This window comes from Macrotis lagotis, chromosome 2 (genome assembly GCF_037893015.1).
Source record: "Macrotis lagotis isolate mMagLag1 chromosome 2, bilby.v1.9.chrom.fasta, whole genome shotgun sequence".
Lineage (NCBI taxonomy): Eukaryota > Metazoa > Chordata > Mammalia > Peramelemorphia > Peramelidae > Macrotis > Macrotis lagotis.
This window is the reverse complement of record NC_133659.1, coordinates 178,000,296-178,022,821: the sequence shown is the minus strand read 5'-3', so window position 1 is coordinate 178,022,821 and position 22,526 is coordinate 178,000,296. Positions and strand designations below refer to the sequence as shown.

The 22,526-nt window shown below is 38.1% G+C and overlaps 1 protein-coding gene across 3 annotated transcripts in view; it reads left to right on the top strand.

Annotated features, from left to right (window-relative positions):
• STXBP4 (syntaxin binding protein 4) overlaps positions 1-22,526 on the top strand; it is a 223,244-nt gene that overhangs the window by 651 nt on the left and 200,067 nt on the right. The window contains exon 1 of one of the 3 annotated variants that reach the window (XM_074223679.1): positions 28-114. The exons of 1 other annotated variant lie outside the window; for it this stretch is intronic. The gene's annotated coding sequence lies outside the window, so the exon portion shown is untranslated. Of the gene's footprint in view, positions 1-27; positions 115-22,526 lie in introns of those variants that run through there. One more of the 3 variants, XM_074223681.1, reaches the window with a different exon arrangement.

Here is a 22,526-nt window from a genome sequence, read left to right as displayed (position 1 = left end):
CGGCGCCGGCGGCGCGGCTCCTCTCGGCGCTGGCGGCGGCGGCTACGGCTGCGCCTCCTCCCGCAGCCTCGACTTCAGGGCACGAGCTACGGCGGCCCGGCTGCCGGATTGCGGGTGAGTTCGCGTTTCGCTCGCGGCTTTGAGCCCCTCCCCATCCGGCCCCCAAACTCTTAAGCGTGAAACCCTCGGTCCCGCCCCACCCGAGTCCGGGGCTGGAGAAGCCGCTAGATGCGAGACCCCGGCGGCCCCTTGCCCCCGGCCCCTCCCCCACCGACGGGTCCTGACCCTCTGTGCCGGCCGCGATGCAGCTGGGCGGGAGAGCTCGGGTGTGAGTGTCGCCTCTGGCTCTCTGGCCCCGCGACCCCGGGAGCATCCGCGACCCCGGGAGCATCCTGGCCCGGCCGCCCTGGGCCTCCGTTTTCTGCGCTGTGCAAGGAGCGACACGGATTCCAACAGTGATTCTTTACCTTTTCTGGGAAGATTGTCCCGTGTCCCCTCTAGCATCATCCAATCAGGGCGCACTTATTACCAGTATGCAGTGGCCTATAAAGCGAAAAACACCGGTTCTGCCCTCCAGGATCTCTAGACAATTTTCTAAAGTGCATAAAATATATAGGACTTACTTTAGTTTTTTTGCAAGGCAGTGGGGTGAAGTGACTTGCCCAAGGCCACACAGCTGGCTCATTAGTGTCTGAGTCCGCATTTGAACTCAGGACCTCCTGACTCCATGGTCGGTGCTCTTTTCACTGTGCCACCTAGCTGCCCCTACACAGGACTTCAAGTTAGGTCGGCGCACATTTATTGATCGTTGGTTTGCTTGGTTCTTTTCCTTCATTATCAAAGAAGACCAAAACAATATAGCTTAGCGATAAGTTACAATGTGTCCAATCCTGGCCGAGCTAACCAATAGGAGCTCGGAATGCTCTATCACAGGTCCGGCACAAATGGTTCATTTGAACACCTGGGGTGGGTACTCTAAACTCTTGGCATCTCCGTTTCCTTTGAGCTATTTCCAATTATGCCTTGATCATGGAGCACACACCTCTGTTGAGGGCATGCCATACTGTGCCAGGGTCTCCCATGTTGCCTAATCAACTCCAAAGTTCTTGAGAGACCTGTTTTCAGTGTCCCATTGCTTCTTCTGACCCCATACCCATAAAAATCATCTTTTTTGGTGAGCATATGTTTGTCATTTGAATAATGTGGCCAATCCTTAGGTAGGCCCTGTAGTAACATTTGGCTTGGCAGTTTAGCTGGAGAAGAACCTCATTGTCACCTGCCAGGTGATATTCAAAAATCCTCCATGAAAGTCATTCCTAAATGAAAGTCATTCAATTTCTTGGCATGGTTCTTGTAGAGTGGCCAGGTTTCACAGGCACACAACAGTGAGGTCAGCACAAAGGCTCTATAGATCTTCAGTTTGTTAGCCAGTCTAATACTTCTCTCACACGATTTCAGAGCCTCCCAAACATTGAGCTAGCTCTGGCAATGTATATGTCAACTTCATTATCAATATGCACCTACCTGGCATTCAAAGGTTCTACTTCAGTTTGAACTTCAGATAGGGATAGATTGACTTCAACCTGAGGTAAATGGTCCATGTCTTCCACATAGATTGCTGATGATCTGTTAAGAACACTTTGGAAATGTTCAGCCCAACTCTGAGATCATGTCTCTATCACTATTCAGTGTGGCTTCATCAGCACCAAGTAGTTGAGATACAACATGGATCTTTGGTCCATAAATAGCCTTCAGCAAGCATTTATTAAGAGCCTGGTCTTGAAGTCAGGAGGATCAGAGTTCATTCCTTAGACACTTGACAATTACTAGCTGTGTGATCTTGGGCAAATCACTTAACCCTGATTGCTTCATATCTACAGCTATTTCCAGTCATCCTGATTCATTTCTGACCACTGGACCCAGACAGCTCTGGAGGAGAAAGTGAGGCTGGTGACTTAACACAGCATCCCCTCACTCAAAGCCAATTCACAAGCTTGTCTTGCATCACCTCCCTCTTATGGTCTTCTTCCAGAACAAAGGACAAATATCGTTATCATTATCATTATCAAGAGCCTATTATGTGCTGAGTGCTATACTCTATGCTTTATAAATATCTCAAGAGAAATAGGGACGATCTTTATTCCCCTTTTGCATATGAGAACACTAAGGCTGAGAGAGGTTAAAAAGCATATACAGGGTCACAAACTCAATATTTTTTTAGTTTAGTATTTAAACTCAGGACTTTTCTGACTCCAGGCTCTTGCTCTGCCATACCTGTCAATCCAAAATGGCAGTCCCCACCCTCAAGATGCTTCTTTTCTGATAGGGGCTGACATCAAATAAAAGGAAACTAACAGAAAAGGAAACCGATTATATTGAAAGACAATTCTCAAAATGCTTAATTGGGTCTTCCAGGTTAATAATCCCTGAACTATCTTATTATTTAAAATTATTTTAAAAATTAAATTCTATTAATTCTTCTCCCCTCCCCCAATATACAGGTAAAATTGTTTTTGCTACTTTTCCTTATTCCTCCTCTGCCCCTAAACAAAAAAAAAAAACCCAACCCTTGTCACAAATAGATATATCATCAAACAAAGTAGATTTCTATATTGGCTGAAATGATACCTCATTCTTCATATTGTGGAATAAATTATTTTTAAAAACCTTTCTGCTTCAGTGATCTGAATCCAGTGATTTAAGGACCTACCTTGACTTAACAGAAAAGTGCACTAAGATTTTTGCGATGCCTTATGTAACTTTTTTACACACACACACACACACTCATAAGATGGTAGATTTACAGCTAGAAGGGATCTTGGAGGTCATAAAATCCAACCCCCTCCTTGTTCAGGTGAAAATACTGAGTCATAGAAAGGTGAAGAAGCTTGTCCACACAGCTAGTGTGAGGGAGGTTTTGAACTCAGGTCTTTCTAACTTACTCTACCTACTATAGCACCCTTAATTATATGTTGAGGTCCCTCCTTCAAAAATGATCTAAAATCTTTAGGGAGTCCATTCTTTTTGTCAGCCTTTGCTTCCCCAGCATTTAGCTGAATGCCTGGGAGTTAAATAGATAGTAAATGTTAACTGACTGACTAGTCTAGTCAAAGACAAGAAAACCCTTGTTCAAATCCTTTTTTCTTACTCAACTCTGAAGTTTATAGTCTTGGAAATATGTCAACCTACATTGATAGAGGAATTTCTTCTTCTGGGACTTTCCTCAGATGAAAAAAAAAGTCCAAGTCCAGGTTCTATCTTCTATTCCTAATTAATGACAGAATTCAAGTTCCTTGATGACAGAATCTTTCATTTTTTTCTTTGCATCTTCAAGGTCCAGTATATCCTGGCCTGTGGTGGGTGCATAATAAATACTGGTTAATTGCTTGATGTTTTCTGTACTGCCAGCCTCCCTTTATACCCTAATAGCATTAGGTACTTAGCCAATTAGAATGCCTTACTTGTTCTGCCAAAAATCTGAGATGTTGTGTCCAGTTCTAGGTAGCACACTTTAAGACAGGCTGACGGGAAAGTCAGCCAGAAGATGGTAGTAAAAGGGCCATAGATTTCCAGAGGAACCCCATGGGTCTATCCTCTTCATATCACAGATCCTAGAAAGGTCATCCCCAGAGTGATTCTTCAAGGATCCTTGAAAACAATTCACTTTAACGGACATCTGTTGATTACCTGCTATATGCTCTGCATTATTATAAGCATTGGAGAAAACAAGCATGTAGTATGTTTGTGAGAGAGACACAGAGAGAAAGAGAAAAAAGGAGGGGAAGAGAGAGAGAGAGAGTAGTAACATGTGTGTGTGTGTTTGTATAGGAGACTGTCTTCAATAAAGCCCAAGATAAGATAAGACATTAGTATTTGTAGAGTTACTCTTTTTTAAAAAAAATATATTTATTTATATTGAATTTTACAATTTCCCCCTAATCTTGCTTCCCTCCCCCCCAACCCCCACAGAAGGCAGTCTGTTTGTCTTTACATTGTTTCCCTGGTATATATTGATTTAAGTTGAATGTGATGAGAGAGAAATCATATCCTTAAGTAAAAAAAATAAAGTTTAAGAGATAGCAAAATTACATAATAAGTTAATGGTGTTTTTTTTTAATTGAACTCTAATTTTATTCATCATGAAATTCAAGGACCTTCTGCTCATAGCTTTCAGGCATCTTTTGGGCAAGTCTGATGCATGCACGCATGATTAGACCATTCTGTTTCATGAACCTGAAACACTAATTATATCCTCCTTTGTATATCCTTTGATATCGGTAGCTTCTTTTTCATCAGCATTTCTTTTTTTTAAATAAAAGAAAGTTTTTATTTATTTTGAGTTTTACAATTTTCCCCCTAATCTTGCTCCCCCCCCCGAATGCAGTCTTTACATGGTTTCCATGGTATAAATTGATCTAAGTTGAATGTGATGAGAGAGAAATCATATCCTTAAGGAAGAAAAATAAGGTATAAGAGTTAGTAAAATTACATAATAAGATAACGGGTTTTTTTAAAAATTAAAGGTAATAGTCCTTGGTCTTTGTTCAAACTCCACAATTCTTTCTCTGGATACAGATGGAATTCTCCATTGCAGACAGCACCAAATTGTCTCTGATTGTTATGCTGATGGAATGAGCAAGTCCATCAAGGTTGATCATCACCCCCATGTTGCAGTTAGGGTATACAATGTTCTTCTGGTTCTGCTCATTTTGCTCAGCATCAGTTCATGCACATCCTTCCAGACTTCCCTGAGTTTCCATCCCTCTTGGTTTCTAATAGAACAATAATATCCCATTACATGCACATACCAGTTTGCTAAGCCATTCCCCAATTGAAGGACATTTACTTGATATCCAATTCTTTGCCACCACAAACAGGGCTGCTATGAATATTTTTGTACAAGTGCTGTTTTTACCCTTTTTCATGATCTCTTCAGGGTATAGACCCAGTAGTGGTATTGCTGGATCAAAGGGTATGCCCATTTTTGTTGCCCTTTGGGTGCAATTCTAAATTGCTCTCCAGAAAGGTTGGACGAGTTCACAGCTCCACCAACAATATGTTAGTGTTCTAGATTTCCCACATCCCTTCCAACATTGATCATTGTCCTTTCTGATCATATTGGCCAGTCTGAGAAGTGTGAGGTGGTACCTCAGAGATGCTTTAATTTGCATTTCTCTAATAAGTAGTGATTTAGAGAAAATTTCATATGACTGGATTGCTTAGATTTCCTCATCTGTAAATTGCCTTTGCACATCCTTTGACCATTTGTCAATTGGGGAATGGCTTGTCTTTTTAAAAATTTGACTCGGTTCTCTGTATATTTTAGAAACGAGTCCTTTGTCAGAAATAGTTGTAAAAATTGTTTTCCAATTTACTATATTTCTTTTGATCTTGGTACAGTGGTTTTGTCTGTGCAAAAGCTTTTTAATTTAATATAATCAAAATTGTCTAGTTTATTTTTAGTGATGTTCTTCATGTCTTCCTTGATCATAAACTGCTTCCCTTTCCATAGATCTGACAGGCAAACTATTCCTGGATCTCCTAGTTTGCTTATAATATTGTTTTTTTTATGTCTAAATCCTGTATCCATTTTGATCTTATCTTGGTATAAGGTGTTACGTGTTGGTCTAATCCAAGTTTCTGCCATACTAACTTCCAACTTTCCCAGTAAGCATCTTAAAATCATGGTAGTTCACAGATTAGAGTTGGAATGAACTGTAATGAACATTTAGTTAAACTCAGTGAGGAAACTGATTATCAGAAAGATAAAGTAATTTGCTTACACCTAGAAGAGAGTTTCCTCTTCTACCCTTTTCTCCCAATCTCCTCAATGCATGAACTCTCTAGTTTTTCCTGTCTTTCTTTTTTCATTCCCTCTCCCTTCCATCCCTCCTCTCTCTTCTCTTTCCCTTTCTCTCCCATTCTCATCTTTTCTCTTCCTTTCTTTCCTTTTCCTCCTCCTTCTCTCACTTCCTCCCCCTTTCCTCCCTCCATCCATCTCTTTCTCCCTTTTCTATCTCTTCCTCTTTTCTTTCTCTCTCTCTCTCTCTCTAGCTCCCCCTCTCCCTTCTTTTGGCCCCTCTTCTCTCCTTCTCTCCTCTCTCCCTCTTTCTCTCTTTCTAACACACACACACACACACTTCAACACATGCAGGGGTGTACACACACTCATACTCCAAGTTATTATCTAATAAGCCATTAATACCTACGTTTTCCTTTCCTCTACCTTCCTTCTCAGGTAACCTCACTACTGGCAAAGCACTCAGACATCTTCCCTTTCATAGAGTTATGTTTCAGCAATCAATGAAGATGTCAGTGGTGGTGTCTCTCCCTTTTACTCATCTTTTTGGGAGCAACCAAGATGGAGTTAAAACTTTTCTAAGGCAATTGTTCTGGTTTTGCAATGTAGCTAAAGTAACTTTAATAGAATGAAAGTCCTGGGGCATGAGCTCATCCTTAAAGATTCACTGAAAGCCTTTGCAGGACAACTCCAAGAGAGGGTAACAGAGATGCTATGAAACCTCATGGCTTTGACATCTGCATGGTCTTTATTCAGAAAAATTTGCATTTCCTATAGCTTGGAAGTATTTGGTATGGCAACAAATTTAATTTTTCATTTTTATTTTCAGTACCAAATTCTCTTCCTCCTTCTATCCCACTCCTACTTGTTGAGAAGGCAAAAAATATGACATCTATTATACATATAAAGTCATCCAAAACATTTCTACATTAGCCATGTCACAAAAGAAGATGAAGTAAATAAATACTTTACTAAGTTCAGCATCAATGATGAACTATGAGGAGAGGGGATGAACCATGAGGAGAGGATGGACCCAATTTGGAAATGGAACATAATAGAAATACTTATGTTTTTAGTCTATTCCCCATTCTATGTGCACTCTTGGTTGGTGGTCAGCACCATCTACACCCAAAACATTTCCCACAGGTGGGGCACTGGTTTTGCTAATTTGTTTTAGTTTTATCTTATGACACTTGTACCTCTTGTTTTCTAGCCCTTGGATTAAGTTGATCATCACATCATTTTGAGTGAATCAGTCTGTAGTTCTATGCCAATTGGTATATTTGCTTGTAATTCTAGTAGCAGTTTTATCACACAGGTTTAGGTGCTAACCCAAACAGTAGAATCATCAAAACTCCACTGGCTAGGATTTCTGGGTTCCAGGTCTTCCCAGATACCATTTTGACCTCAGGATCTTCATTACCTGGCTAATATTGTCTTATTTTGCCTCTGTCCATCCTTTTCATAACATAGATTGAATTAGAATTGAAGGAGGTTATAATTATCATTTTTATTACTTCTGTATTATTAGTATAGGACTTGGGAACATTTAAAAACAAAACACAAAGGCTTTTTAAAAACTATTTACATTTAAAAGCACAGAACCCCAGTGACAGTAATAAACTCAAAAATTCATTTGGAAACATTTACAATCAAACTATGGAGAAAAGAGGGGATGAGAGTTAGAAACTGTTATTCTCTTCTGTTGTCAAACCTCTACACCCTTGGGATCCAGGGTGAAACTGCTGAAGTTTAGTTTCAGTTGTACAGATTGAAGAATTTATGAACTCATTGACCTAGACTTATGGGAGACAGATAAGTTGAGCAAAGGTGGAGTTTCTTTTAGGACTAAATTCCAGGAAAAAGCTAGCAGGGGAGGAGGGATAGGGAAAGCCAAGAATGAGGATGAGCTGGGAGGGTTTGAAGAGGGCTTAGGGAAGAATATTATCTGCATAGATCTGGTTTAGGGAAGCACATCAAAAGTAGTCCAAGGATATTTGTTCATTTTTTGGATAACATTCTTATCTCAACACTGTGTGTCTCATGAACCTGATGATTCTGGTTCAGGTTTGAGGTATGACAACTTTGACATATGGCTTGGGGATGTTTACTGAACATAGAGTATGTGATATGAGGAAGATTTCTGATCAGTTTCAGAGTTTGTGAGAGTTTGGCTCAAGCAGAAAGTCAGCATAGAAAAATACGAGTTAACTATTTGCTAGCATAACATTTTTTTTTTCACTTCATTGCATTTCTAGGACATCAAAACTTTAAAACTAGGAAGTAGGGAAATTCCAAGAAGAAAAGGTGAGAAGTGAGAATTAAGTAACAACTTTCCCAAGTTATAGTGCAAGTTGTCTTTAGAAGTCTGTGAGTGGGGGCAGCTAGGTGGCATAGTGGATAAAGCACTGGCCTTGGAGTCAGGAGTACCTGGGTTCAAATCTGGTCACAGACACTTAATAATTACCTAGCTGTGTGGCCTTGGGCAAGCCACCTAACCCCATTTGCCTTACAAAAACCTTAAAAAAAAAAAAAGAAGTCTGTGAGTTAACACATCTGATTGTGACCTTGAATGATTTTTGGTATTTCATCATTATTATTATTATTATCATCATCATCATCATCATCATCATCATCATCATCATCACTAATAATAATAACAATAAATGTAAATTGATGTGTTCATCTGATATGAATAGTGCCTCAGGGAAAGACATGAGACATCTGTGCAGATGGGAAATATTTGTTCAACATATACTAGACTTGATGTTTACAGGTAGATATGAGATAGCATTTTTTCAATATTATGGTCTTGGATAATTAAGCTTTCAAAGCTAACTATAGATTACATCAGATTTACAATTTACAACCACTTTACAGATTATTTGAATAGCTTAGTAGAGGGATTGTTAACTACATATTATCCTTCCAACTAGTTCTTGGATTTTTTAGCTATAAAAGGTTCAAAAGTATTTCATAACTGACCACATCCATGTTGTTTGAGCATGTATTGCATGCACGTATGTGTGTGTTTTCCTGTTACAAGTTTTGTTGTATTTTATAAATTGTAAAAATTAGCTTAGATGTTGCAAATATTCAGCTATTCAAACACAGAATACTATTTCTTATTTGCCTTTTGGCCAATTGGGTATGTATCCACATCCCCACCACAGAACTACAATGTTGTTGATGTTGCTTGATGCTCTTTGGTCTCGAAGAGAATTGTGACATCAGGGATAAGATGCCATGACAGGCAAATGAATTGGATTTAAGTGAAAGAAGACTATGCTAGATTAACAGCCTCACTTTATGCTCTGGAGCCATCAGGATCCAGTGAGAGAAGATATAGATCAGGATCACTGGAGATGACCCTGGATGCAGTGGGAGACCTTAGCCTTTTTATGCTAAGGTCTTTTCCCAGATCACAATCTGACTGAGCCAATTCCCATTCAGTGATTAAGACAGGTAAAAAGAAGGGATGTTTCTAATGCATTAATGTCATAAGACACTATTTCAGTTCATTCAGTAGCTATATGTGGGAGTTCTCTTTCTCTATCCCTTGAATCTTAGGAGGAACTAAGTAGGAAGACCAATCAAATCCTAATTTTGAGTGTAAGGTGGGGTGAATCTTTTTACGACCAGTGTTCTACTGGTAGACAACTAGGTGGTATAACAGATAGAATGCTGGATCTGAAGTCAGCAAGACTCATCTTCCTTAGTTCAAATCTAGCCTCAGACATTTACTAGCTTTGTGACCTTGAGCAAGTCACTCAACCTGGTTTGCCTCAGTTCCTCATCTATAAAATGAACTGGAGAAGAAATAGCAACCTGCTTCAGTATCTCTTTGCCAAGAAAACTTCAAATGGACTCACAAAGAATTGAATACTGCTGAAATGACTGAATAAAATAAATTGTACTGTTGGCTTATATAGCTAGGTCCTATGAAACGGTACAGTTTCTGAAGGATTAAACTTGCACACTACTCAAAGAGCAATGGTTTGGCTTGTGATAAGTGTGAATAAGCTATGATACGTATGAAATAAGGAAATACTAAGAAATATTCAAAGGAAGGGAGACATGCAGGTAGAATGCAAGGTGAGAAAAAAAAAAGATGGGCTAGCCATTTGGCAAATGAAAAGAATAGCTGTTGGGAAAATTGTATGTTCCACTGATATTCTTACAATGTTGAGGGAAAGCACCTAATATATTGAGTGCACTTCTAAGAGGACCAGAGTTACACAGGATGGGCAGAAATGGATGAGTTCTGGAAGGAAATCCGCATGAATCCATTTGAGTACAAGGTATAGACTAAGGCATTTTATCTCATTTTGTGAATGGCAATGCTATAAAGATTCTTCAGAAGCCAGAAGTATCTTCTAACTAAAATAGCAACACTGGAAATTATATTCTTAGGACCTGAATTCAAATCCCAGTTCTGTCACATATGTGTGTGATCTTGAGCAAGTTCCTTGGTCTCCATGATTGACCAGTAAAGGAAATAAAGAGCAGACAAAACTCAATCAAGGGTCTTTAATGGCATTCAGAGACCACCTGTCCTTGTTAACTTCTTGGAATCCTGACAACTCCCACCAGATAGAAGGAGTCATCAGTACAAAGTATGCTGTATTATAACTTTGAGTTCAGCAAATGTTCTTTTGAGAAATGAATTATAAAGGGTTTTTGAACTCAATAAACAAATAAAGGCATTATACCAAAATAAATGAATAATTTCAATTTCATTGTCACATCATCTGTCAAATTTACTTAGGGAATTTAGGTTACATGTTAATGGAATTGTATCACAAAAATTGGGCAGGTCAGCAGCTGCTCTGAGAGAAGGGGTGGGAGAGAAAGAGACAGAGACAAAGACAGAGATGAAGGGAGGGAGGAAGGAAGAAAGGGAGAAAAGGAGGGAAGGAAGGGAGGAGGGAAGAAAGAAGGGAGGAACAAAGGGAGGGAATCAGAAGAAGGGACTTTCCAGCAGGAGAACTATCACTTCAGATCCTTCCATACACAGGTATACTGTAGGTGGTCTGCAACTTACAAAAGAATTGAAGTCCAAAAGTTTGGAACTTGGAAACTATTTTCCCATAGAAACAATTCTATGATGATCTCATTTGATCCTTCCAACATCCCTTTCAGGAAGGAAGGACAAGAACCAATATGTGTTGATAAAATGTGTGCCGATTTGGGCCCACAAGATGATATTGCTGTCTCTTAGCTGTATGTGAGCTAGTTTCCTAGGATTCATATAGAATTCATGCTGTGAAATAAAGATGGTCAGTGGCCTTTGTAAATGCAGCTTAGAATGCTTCTCCAGCAACAGAGAAGTCAACTGCACACAGATTAGTAGTGCTAGGCTGGGCTGGGTTGGAGCCAGCCTTTAAGTGATTAATTTAAGTTGGCAAACCATTAAATGAGTATTATGTGAAGATGAGAGTAAAGTAAGCGCTGCCAGCCTTAGAATCCAGAAATCCTGCTTCTGAAGCATAGGAACTGTGTGACCATGGAAAAATCCAATAAACTCTCAGTTCTGCTCAGTCCCAACCCCAGACAATGCTGAAAAACTAAGTTACAAGAGCTTCTGAAGAGCATCTTTGGAGGGAGATGAGGGGCAAGGTAGAGCTTGCATACCGAAGGAAATGATAAAATAGAAGATCAAGAATACCTCACCACCCATCCCTGAGAATTGTCAGACATTTTAAATTAAAAGCTCTTATGCCTTATTATATTAGTAATTCATTTCAATTATGGATCAAACTTGACCTCCCCTAACTCTAAAATTCTGGGTTTCTTTTACCATGAGACTGCTTTGTTCTCCTCATCAGTGGGAGGCAGACACCCATCCACTCTGTTACCTCTTCCTCTCAATGAGATCTCACCTGCAATGCAATCAGAAAAAAGTAAATTAAAATTCAGATTGTGCTACCTGTGTAACTAGAGACGAGTCACTTAACCTTAGAGGACCTTAGTTTCTTCACTGGTAAAGTGAGGAGACTTAATTAAATTTTTTCTTAAGGCTCCTTCTTTTAAATCCAGTATTCTATGACTATGGATCTTCATTTTAGATCTTTGTTACCATATGCTCTAGAAGACTAGCTGTATTTCACTCCTGTCAATAATGTCTCCTTAATTTAAACTTAGGAAATGATGGAAGAATTAGGTATTCCCTTTCCCTAGGAGAGAATTGTCTCACTGATCTTATTTCCCCCCTCTCTTTCCTTAAATGAAGAACAAAAGGGAGCTGACTGAGGTCTCCCCACCAAGTGATGAAACCAGGTCAAAGCAGAGAAAAAGGGAGTCATTAATTTTTTTCAACTAGTAACACTCCTTGTTAATTGAGAAATGGGAGGGAACCAAGGCTGGTGTAACTCTCCAACTTAATATACATCTGGGTGAGGATTAAAGAATTCAGGATATGGTGAGTCAACTTCTCTTCCTAGGAAAGGAGTTTCCTCCCTGAATTCTTCCTATGGTCAGGGAGATAGGAACACAGGGTAATGAAGGAAGAGAACTGAAAGGCTGAAAGATCTTGGACAGTAAATTTGGGAGAATCTGACTTTTGGGTTAAGGGTAATTGGTGGCACAGTGAATTAGGGCAGTGCACCTAGAGTCAGAAAAACTTGAATTCAAATGTGACCTTAGACATTTACTAACTTTGTGTCCCTGGACAAGTCACTTGCTTAAGTTTCCTCTCCTGTAAAATGAACTGGAGAAAGGAATGGAAATCCACTCCAGTATCTTTGCCAAGAAACCTAAAATAGGGTCACAAAGAATTAGACATGACTGAAAAACAAGCAAGGTGACCTTTGAGCAGGATGGCATATGACTACGGAGGAGAAAGTGAAGCTGGTCACTTTGCACAGCCCTACCTCATTTAAATCCAATTCATTTGTAAGTCATGACATCATCTTTCCCAAATAATGGTCCTTTTTTGAGAATGAAAGATAAATATTAATCAATAATCTGTGAGTATTACTAGCTGCCCCACTGGGAATTCAGCTGGCCAGTTCCAGTTGTGCAACATAACACCTTCCTTCCTTCCCTTCCTTACTCCCTCTCTCTCTCTCCTCTCCCTTCCTCCTTTCTCTTCCTCTGTTCACATAGGAAATCATCCCCTTACTTGCAGGTACTCTGCCCAAAAGAATATAAATTTTAATCTCTGACATCTTGCAAGATATCTTGAAATTTATGGGTTGGATTTTGCCTCAAACCCAAATTATTCTGGCTTCCATTGATTGCCAGCAATAGGTTCCAGTCCAACCCAAATCATTCTGGCTTCCATTGATTGCCAGCAACAGGTTCCAGTCCAAGCCTTATTTGATCATCGTTTGGGTTCTGATGATTCAGAATAAGTGTAAATAGCAATTTTTTGACCAGAAACCCTGTCTTCCTCTCCCAGATTGATTTTTTTTACATTTTGATTAAGTAAAAGAGACCATTTTTGGCCTCATTTCTTACCTAGCCTTAATCACTGAGTGGCCATTACCTTAGAAAAACTAAGACTTGGAATAAACCTTAGCTGAAAAGGCCAAGGTCTCCTGCATAGGGATCATCCCTCATCATCCTGCTCTATTCCTTTCCACTGGACTCAGATGACTCTGGAATAGGAGAGAGGAACTGATAATTTCCCACTGCTCTGCCTCACTTAAATCCAAATCATTTGCAAGTCATGACATCATTCCAGGTGTCATGATCCTCTTGGAGAATAAAGGACAAATAACAAAATGATGGTAGCAAAGAGGACAGGGAATCTTAGAATAAAGCAGCCAGATGTTGAAAAGGGAAAGGGGGCTACCACACATAGACAGGCATCCATGTCTCCTTGCCTGATATAAAGCAAAAGGAGAACAATGCTAGGGGATATCCTATCCAGATGGGTTCATAAGAGGATGTGGCTAAAATGATAGATCTAGAATTTCATAGAATTCATGCTGTATAAACTCCCTTGTTTTGTAGATGAGAAGACTGAAGTCCAGGGAAATTGATAACATGAGTTAGGTAAGGGTTAGAGCTAGGATCTGAACCCAGAACCTCTAACTCTAAAATCAGTGTTCTTTCCATTGTTTTGCACTGCCTTGTCAGAACCAGTAGGAGATCAGGGTCTTAGTACCCTTTCTTTTGTTGTTGTTTTTTTTTTTGTTTTTTTTAAGGTTTTTGCAAGGCAGTGGGGTTAAGTGGCTTGCCCAAGACCACACAGCTAGGTAATTAAGTGTCTGAGGCCGGATTTGAACTCAGGTACTCCTGACTCCAGGGCCGGTGCTCTATCCACTGCGCCACTTAGCCGCCCCATTTAGTGCCCTTTCTTAAAGGCCTTCTAAAGAGGTAGAATTTGTACCCAGTTGGGTCAGCTACTTTTTTGTAGCTGATTTAAGTTGTATCTTCATATGTTACATGGGTGCCAAATAAGATATAGATTACATATAATTTGACAGTTTTCAAAATGCTTTTTTCACAATGAATGAGTGAACTACATGTAGTATCGGTGTATGTGTGTATGTATAAACACACAAACACACACTTTTTCAGATGAAAAAATAAGACAAAATATAAGTTGCAGAACCATTGCCGATATGTACTGGTGGTGTGCTTCAAGGTGAACACGTTTTCACTTTTGATCTTTGTGTCCCAGCACTTAACCTGGTATATGGTAGGTGCTTAAAAATGCTTATTGAAGGGGCGGCTAGGTGGCGTAGTGGATAGAGCACCGGCCCTGAAGTCAGGAGTACCTGGGTTCAAATCTGGTCTCAGACACTTAATAATTACCTAGCTGTGTGGCCTTGGGCAAGCCACTTAACCCCGTTTGCCTTGCAAAAACCTAAAAAAAAATGCTTATCGTCTGAATGAATGACTGTGCTTAGCACCTGGCACAAAAGCAGCCTTAACAAATTATTGAATAGAAGGGAAAATTAAAAATAATTGTCATTTCTCATCTCTGTCCTCTGTGCCTTCCAAGCAGAGATTCCCTTTCATTCACCCTGTAAATACTGTGTATGTCCCAAATTATTTTCATGTCACTTTTCCTCATTAGAATGAAAACTCCTTGAGGGCAGGAATTAAGGTTTTGTCTTTATTTGTGTCTCCCTATGCTTAGCACAGTGCTTGTCTCATAATAAATGCTTGTTAGCTCACTGTTAAAGTCAAGGACTGTTTTTTGTTTTGTTTTGTTTTTTTCTTTGCATCCCTAGCACTTAGCTTAGTACCAGAGACAGAGTAAGCACTTGGTAAATGTTTGCTGATAGATTGGGGAAGAAAAAATAATCCTTTATAGCATTCTTTGCCATTAATTTCATATTTACAAGAAAAGAGGAATCCATGGTTTCCTCAGTGTGGAGCATTCCCAGTCTAAGAATTGTCTCTATCAAAATCTGTTGCAGCAGAAAAATCTTGGGGAGTTTTTTGAGACTCATGGAGATTAAGTAATTTACCTAAGTCTCACAGCTAAATGTCATAGGTGGGATCTGAGTCTAAGACTTTTTATCTTCCATGCTCAAAAATCTATCAGACCACATTTTCTCTACCTTAAAATCATTCCAGCTTCAGATCATAGGTTTAGAATAGAAATTGAAGAGGGCATCCATATAGTCTAATCCGTCATTTGACATTTGAGGAAAGAACTTAGAAAGATTAAGTGATTTGTATAACTTTATTAATTTGATATTTTAATGATTAAAAATGGCAACTAAGCATTTTAGAAAAGTAGAGCCAGAATCACACAAATGAAAAGAATCACTCGATTTGGAGTAGGAAGATCTGCATTTTTTTATCTCAATTCTGTTATTTACAACCTATGTGTCCTTGGTAAATGCTTGCTCATAGATTGAATGCCTGAACCTTATTAGTGTTTTTATCGATCAAATAAGACATTTGGACTACAGGATTTCTAAGGTCTTTTCCAACCAGACTTATAACTAGGAATTCAAACACTTGGGACAAATTCATTTGGAGGTAAGGGAAAGTCTAGAGGGGCCTTACACTATTCTAGGGAAACTCTCTGTCCTTGAAACAGCCTTAGCCTTGCCTCTAGAGGATCCAGGACCCCAAAATACCCTATCTCTCAATGGCTGAATCCAGAGAAGTGATGGTTCTAAAGGCCCCCCCAATCTTCCCTGACCCCCCATTTCCAACAACAGAGGATCTGGACTCCTCTGTTGTCTCTAAAGTGCCCGTGAACTATGCTTCCTCTCTGCTTGGGGCTCTCTAGTGGACAGGAGCAGCATTTATCCATCAGATGCTGTTGTTCCTTGCTCATCACCCCTGGAGGGTTGCTGCAGAGGAGAAAGTAGGCACATCTACTTTATTTTGTGGAACCCTGATAGCCCACAGAGGTCTGTTTTGAATTCTGAATAATCTTAAAAGTCCAAATGATCCAGACCCCCCTTTTTTTTATTAACAATTGTTTCTATTTCCCTACTAATTTTAAACTAGCTGAATCCAGTTTCTGTAAAAATATTTTGAAAATCTGGGATGAGGTACAAAGAGTATTAAATATTCAATTATATCACTAGCCAAATTGGGGAAAATAATTGATTCTCATATATATATATATATATATATATATATATATATATATATATATATATATATATATCTTTATTTCCATATTCTAATGAGATTCATTTCTATATACTGTTAACATTCACAGACAACTCTTGTGGTCCTTGGTCTGCTTTTTAATGTTTTCACCCTTTACAAAATCAAAAAACTATCTTCAAATTTTAGACTCATTCATCTTAATCCAAGCCCTGTGGAAGTACTGAAATTAAGGTTGCTGGGAAATGTTCTGTTGTTATTTTTGACAAAATTTTTAAAAGACCCACTTTTTATTTGATTTAATTTTTCCAATAAGAACACATTAAATGGATGCCCTATAGAGATAAGAGAACAAACCACCAGAACCATCTGTAAATGCCCAATATACTAGTCATCCTAGTAATCTCATTTTGCAACTTTTAACACATTATAACCCAAAACCAGTTCAGAACTGTGAAACAATATTGTTTGTCTTTATTCCTATCTAACTTACTACCTGATATCTAAACATCATTTTGCTTAATGTTGTGTCTTTGCAAAACCAGTTAACAGTATTAGGCAGATATAACTGTACTTTCTTACTGATATTTCTCTCTTAAACTGCAATAAAGTAGGGAGTCTAAAAGCATTTAAGTCCAAATGATATACCAGCCACTTGCCCTAGATACTAGTATATGAGCAGTTTGGTCTGCTTTCTTTTCATACTGTCCCAAGATTTAGGGTGTGTGTGTGTGTGTGTGTGTGTGTGTGTGTGTGTGTGTGTGTGTGTGTGTGTGTGTGTGTGTGCATGCACATGCATATGTATAAATACATACATAAATATATATATAATCATATACATATAAAATCAGTATTAGGAGGATTTGAGCTGCCTGTATTTGAATGTGGTTTTCTGTCCCACCAGTGTCAAGGGACAAAGGGGGTTCTTTAGAAAGAATGCTTGGATTGGAAATCCAAGGACATGGACTGGAATTCCTTCCTTGCTACTTAATCTCTGTGCAAGCATGGGAAAGTAAGTTAGATTCTTTCAACTTCAGTTGCTCATCTGCAAACCAAGGCAATTGAACTAAATAATCCCTAGGGTCCTTTCAGCTCTAGATCTCTGATCCTTTGACTACTGAAGTCTGAGGAACTAAAATGGGATGATGATTCAAAAATATTTGTAGGTATTAAACCACCATAAAATTTAGGATTGTTCATAATCAGATCTAAGAGAAACAAAGCAAAAGAAATAATGACATTAAAATGAAAATAGGATCATTTCTTTAAGTTTATACATTGAATTTCTGGTGTACCCAAGTTTCAAAGGAAACCATCACTCTGACACTATATAGAAGAAACTTTCTTTGAAAGTTGATGATAGGGACAACTAGGTGGTGCAGTGGATAGACCAACGGCCCTGGAGTCAGGAGTGCCTGAATTCAAATTCGGCCTCAGACACTTAATAATTACCTAGCTGTGTGGCCTTAGGCAAGACCATTTGCCTTGCAAAGGAAAAAAAAAACCTAAAAAAGAAAATAAAGTTGATGATAAATGTTTCCCAACAAAGGGTATGATCTTCATGATCCTACTAAGACCATGTATCTCATTATATGTAATAATACTACAGTTTGTCTAGCTTACTTACAGAAAGATGGGGGACTGTCCCCCTTGATGTAATTACCTGCCTCTGGTAGTTAACAGTTGGTAGAACTGTAGAATCAGCAGTGCTTCAGACATTGATGATTTTTAAATGCACAGAATTAGTTTCCCCATTCAAAGAGGGCCACAGATGTTACTGTCTGCCTATGCAATTACCCTTCTGGGGAGGAAAGCATTCATTATGTTGTTTGCACCATTATTCACATTATGAGAGATATCTTGTAAATTATATGAGAAAGAAGATTTTCAAAGTGGATGAACCTGCTTTCAGTGAATAATCATTGGGGGAAATTAGAATAATGTGGGTAACCAGTTTTCTTTCATGAGCAGGGATTTTGTTTTTGTTTTACCTGCCAATTTTTGTTTATTCTTTATCAACTAGAGATAAAAAGTGTGGGCTGATAGGAGTGTTAATGATCACTTCCTTCCATTCAAATTATGAGTTGGAACTGGTTTTAAGTACTCAATGCTAAGAAAATCTGAGCAACCCAGAAAATTTATAGCAAACAAGGTTGTAGTATTTGGGAAATCAAGTCTTTGGATTTTAGATTTGTTGTTGTTTTGGACAAAGTGCCTTGAAAAGGTCTTCATTCACATCCTTGATCTTTCACTTTCTCCTTTTATTCCTCTTTCTCTGGCTCTTTTGATCTTATATTTATTTGGTCAAATAACAGCTAAAATTATCTGAAGTTTTCCCTTAGGAGGAGTTCTGCTTACCTCACTATCCTTCACTTTACATATTTTCTTTTTTTTTCTTTATTTTTAACTTTTTTTACATGTTTTCTCATGCAAATCTGAGTTCATATAATTTTTTTAAAGTGAAAGTTTTACTGGTGACTTTTTATCAGTCATATTAAAATTTTTATTACACTCCATGCAAACCTTACTTTATAACAAAGAAAAAAGTTGAGGAAAACACAACCTACACAGACAATAACCATTTCTTACAGTGTATGTAACGATCTTGTACCCATAATCTCTCTACCATTCCAGTTTTGGAAAAAAAAGTATATTCTTATTCTTCCACAGTCAAGAATGGTCATTTAATTAAATAGCACTTGACTTTGAATGTCCTTTTCTTTAGTCTGTCATAATTATTTGTATAGTTTTTCTGGGTCTGAAGTATTCTGCCTCATTTCCATCAAAGTTCCCATGTTCCTTTGAATTCCTCATGTTTATCATTTCTTATATCACTGCAATATTCCAAGTTTTATCTTTTTAATGTTTATTCACTCCACAGAAGTAAGAAATAGTCTGAAAAGCATGTACTACTCTTAAATTTTCAGTGTACATTCTCTCCTCAAAAGTGAGAAGTCTGAAAAGTACTGTTGCACTTCAGCCTGAATGCATGTACTTACATTAGTGCTTTATATATCTTCAAATACTCATGGTTACACCCCTCCATGACATAGTTTATTAGATGGCTATTAGAGTTGCTCTCTACCCAAAACCCATCGTTCTGCACTAAAAGGTGTTGAGCCTCTCTGACCTTAGCAAGATTATATCTTGGATAACTGATATCCAGTCTATCCACAGACCTATGCAATAATGTTTTCATCTCAGGCAGCTTACATTTCACTTTCATAGCCTCTGGGAATCCAGAGTTAGCACTACTCCACAGTATAAAGTCAAATCAATGACGTGGAATAGAATTTATACTTTTCCATTTTAGATAGATAGATAGATAGATAGATAGATAGATAGATAATTATATTTCCTATAGGATCATAGATTAGAGCTCAGAAGGTTCTTATTTTAGATAAGGAAACAGGCTTAGAGAGATCAAATGACTTCTGTTTCCAGATACCCCTCAATTCTAGTGCCTTCCTTCTGCTAATGATTTCCATTTTAGCCTGTAAATAACTTTTTGTAACCAGGGATTGTTTTCTGTCTTTCTGTGTATCCTCTGTTCCTAGAACTTGCACATGGTAGCTGGTTTTAAAATGTTTGTTGATTAACTGATTGCCCAAGGTCACATATGTGATAAATAGCAGAATCTGGATTCAAATAAAGATCTCTGACTCCAGATCAAAGTCATAACCCATCATTTGGCCATTTTTCAACATTTTTTTTCTCACATTGGTTTTAATGTTTTTTGTTTTGTTTTTTCCAATTACATAAAAGATTATCTTTAACATTCATCTTTATGTAAACTTTTGAATTATACATTTTTATCACCCTCCCTTTCCCTCCTCATGGCAGTGAGCTATGTAATATAACTTGTACATGTACAATGTGTTTAACATTTTCATATTAGTCATGTTATGAAAGAAGAATCAGAACTAAAGGGGATAAATGAGAAAAAAAGAGAAAACATAAAAGAAATTTTAAGAAGTGAACCTTTTATAGTATCTTTGCTCTGTATTTGGACTCCATAGTTTTTTCTCTAGATGTAGATGGCATTCTCCAACATGAGTCTTGTAGAGTTGTCCTTGATCACTGAATTATTAAGAGGAACTGAGTCCATTGTAGTTAATCATCTGACAATGTTGCTGTTAATATATACAATATTCTCCTGGTTCAACTCACTTCATTCAGTATCTTTTTTTTTAAGGTTTTTGCAAGGCAAATGGGGTTAAGTGGCTTGCCCAAGGCCACACAGCTAGGTAATTATTAAGTGTCTGAGACTGTATTTGAACCCAGGTACTCCTGACTCCAGGCCGGTGCTTTATCCACTAGCCGTCCCCAGTATCTGTTCTTGAAACTCTTTCCAGCCTTTTCTGAAATCTACCCACTCTTGCATTTCTGACTGAAAAAAAATATTACTTTTATACTTTGTAGTAGTTTTATTTTGTAGTACTTCTTTTGCTCATATATCCCCAGGTAGAAGTGATGAATCCATTTTATAAATTCCCCTAGCAGCATTTTTTGTTAATATTATGGCTTTGACTTGGCAAGTACAACCTAGTCAATGGTAGGTGGCAAGCCCTAAGGGCAGGGCACATAAGTCTAAGGAATAAAAAGGCCTATACTTTTAGAAAGCTTCATGGGTTCCACAAGATTTCCTACAGTTCAGCTCCCTCTAGGGAACAGGATCAATCCACAAGCTTTTAAATTACCTGCTATATTCTCAAAACTATGTTAGTTGCTGATTATACAAAAAAAAATTAGTCATAACTATTTAAGAGTTTTATTGTACATGTACATGCTTAAATATATGCAAAGCATATGCAAAATTAATGTCAGATAACTTGGTGGAGAAGAGCACTAGCAACTGGGACACTCAAGAGAGGTTTCATGTAGGAGACAGCATTTGAGTGAGCTTTGAAGGAAATCAGAGAATCTAATAAATGGATGAGAGGAGAGAGGACATTCCAGGAATAGGGTGCAAAGACATGGTAGCAGGAGATGGAAATACTGGGTCTGAGGAACAACAAAGTTTGGTCAGCATGGGTAGATCTTGAGTGCTGTAAAGATAAGGTGGTTATTTAAATAAGCCCAAAAGATAGATTGGAACTAGATCATGGAGAAACCTAAATGTTAAAGTGAGTGATTTGTGTTTTATCCTATGGAGAATATAGAGTTCTTGAAGGTTTTCAAGCACAGAGAACAAAGAATATTTGGGTAGCTGAGTGAAGGACAGATTACAGCATGAAAAATATGTGAAAGGGAAAGGTAGTTTGGAGCCAGATTATGAAATGCTTTAAATGCCAAAGAGGAGTTTGATTGAATTTATGGAACAGAGAACTGAAATCAATAAATATTCCTGGTCACTAGGAAAGACATTGGATAAGCAAAAAATATATTAATATTCTGGACAAATCAGCTCCAGATGCTAGCTAAAGCTTATGGATTATACAGCCAAAAAAATTTTTTTTCATGACATTTTTCTGAAATGTATCACTACATAGGTTTATATGATCTTTTCTTTTATTTTACTAGATTATTGCAACCAGACAATCCACTAGATGGCATACTTGATCATTTTTATAGAACTGGATGTTGTGCTCATCTTTATAATTAAATTCAACAAACTTTTAACAAGCTTATATTATATATAAGGCACTGATGAACAACAAAAGATGAACAACAAAGCAGTGCCTTTCCTTAAGGAATTTACAGTTCAAAAGTAGAGATTTGACTTGTACCCAAATAAGTATGATACAAGTAGCAGGCAATAGGAACAAAGTTCTCAAGAAAGTTGTCTAGGAAATTTGTCTCACTTTCAGTGAAATAAATATAAGGGAAATATAGCTTCATGGAGGAACTGGCAACAAAGTTAAACCTTGAAAGAGAAGAAGGAATTGAGCAGTTGAAAGAAGAAAGATGGACCCTCTATGGGGACCTTATGTGAAGGTCTAACTACACCATGGTCTAGTTACAGAGGAGAGGCAGGCATTGGATGAATTGTGATCTGCATCTTTGGAGGGTTCTTCCAAATAAATGAGATCATAGATCTATTTAAGTAATTCTCATGTTATTGAGGAGGACAAAGAAGAGAAATGAAATGACTTCCTCATGTTACACAGCCTGTTTGGTATCAGAGCTGGAGTTTGAACCTGAGTCTTCTTTTGTCAACTCCAGAGCTAAGTGGTACCTCTGAGCTGAGCTG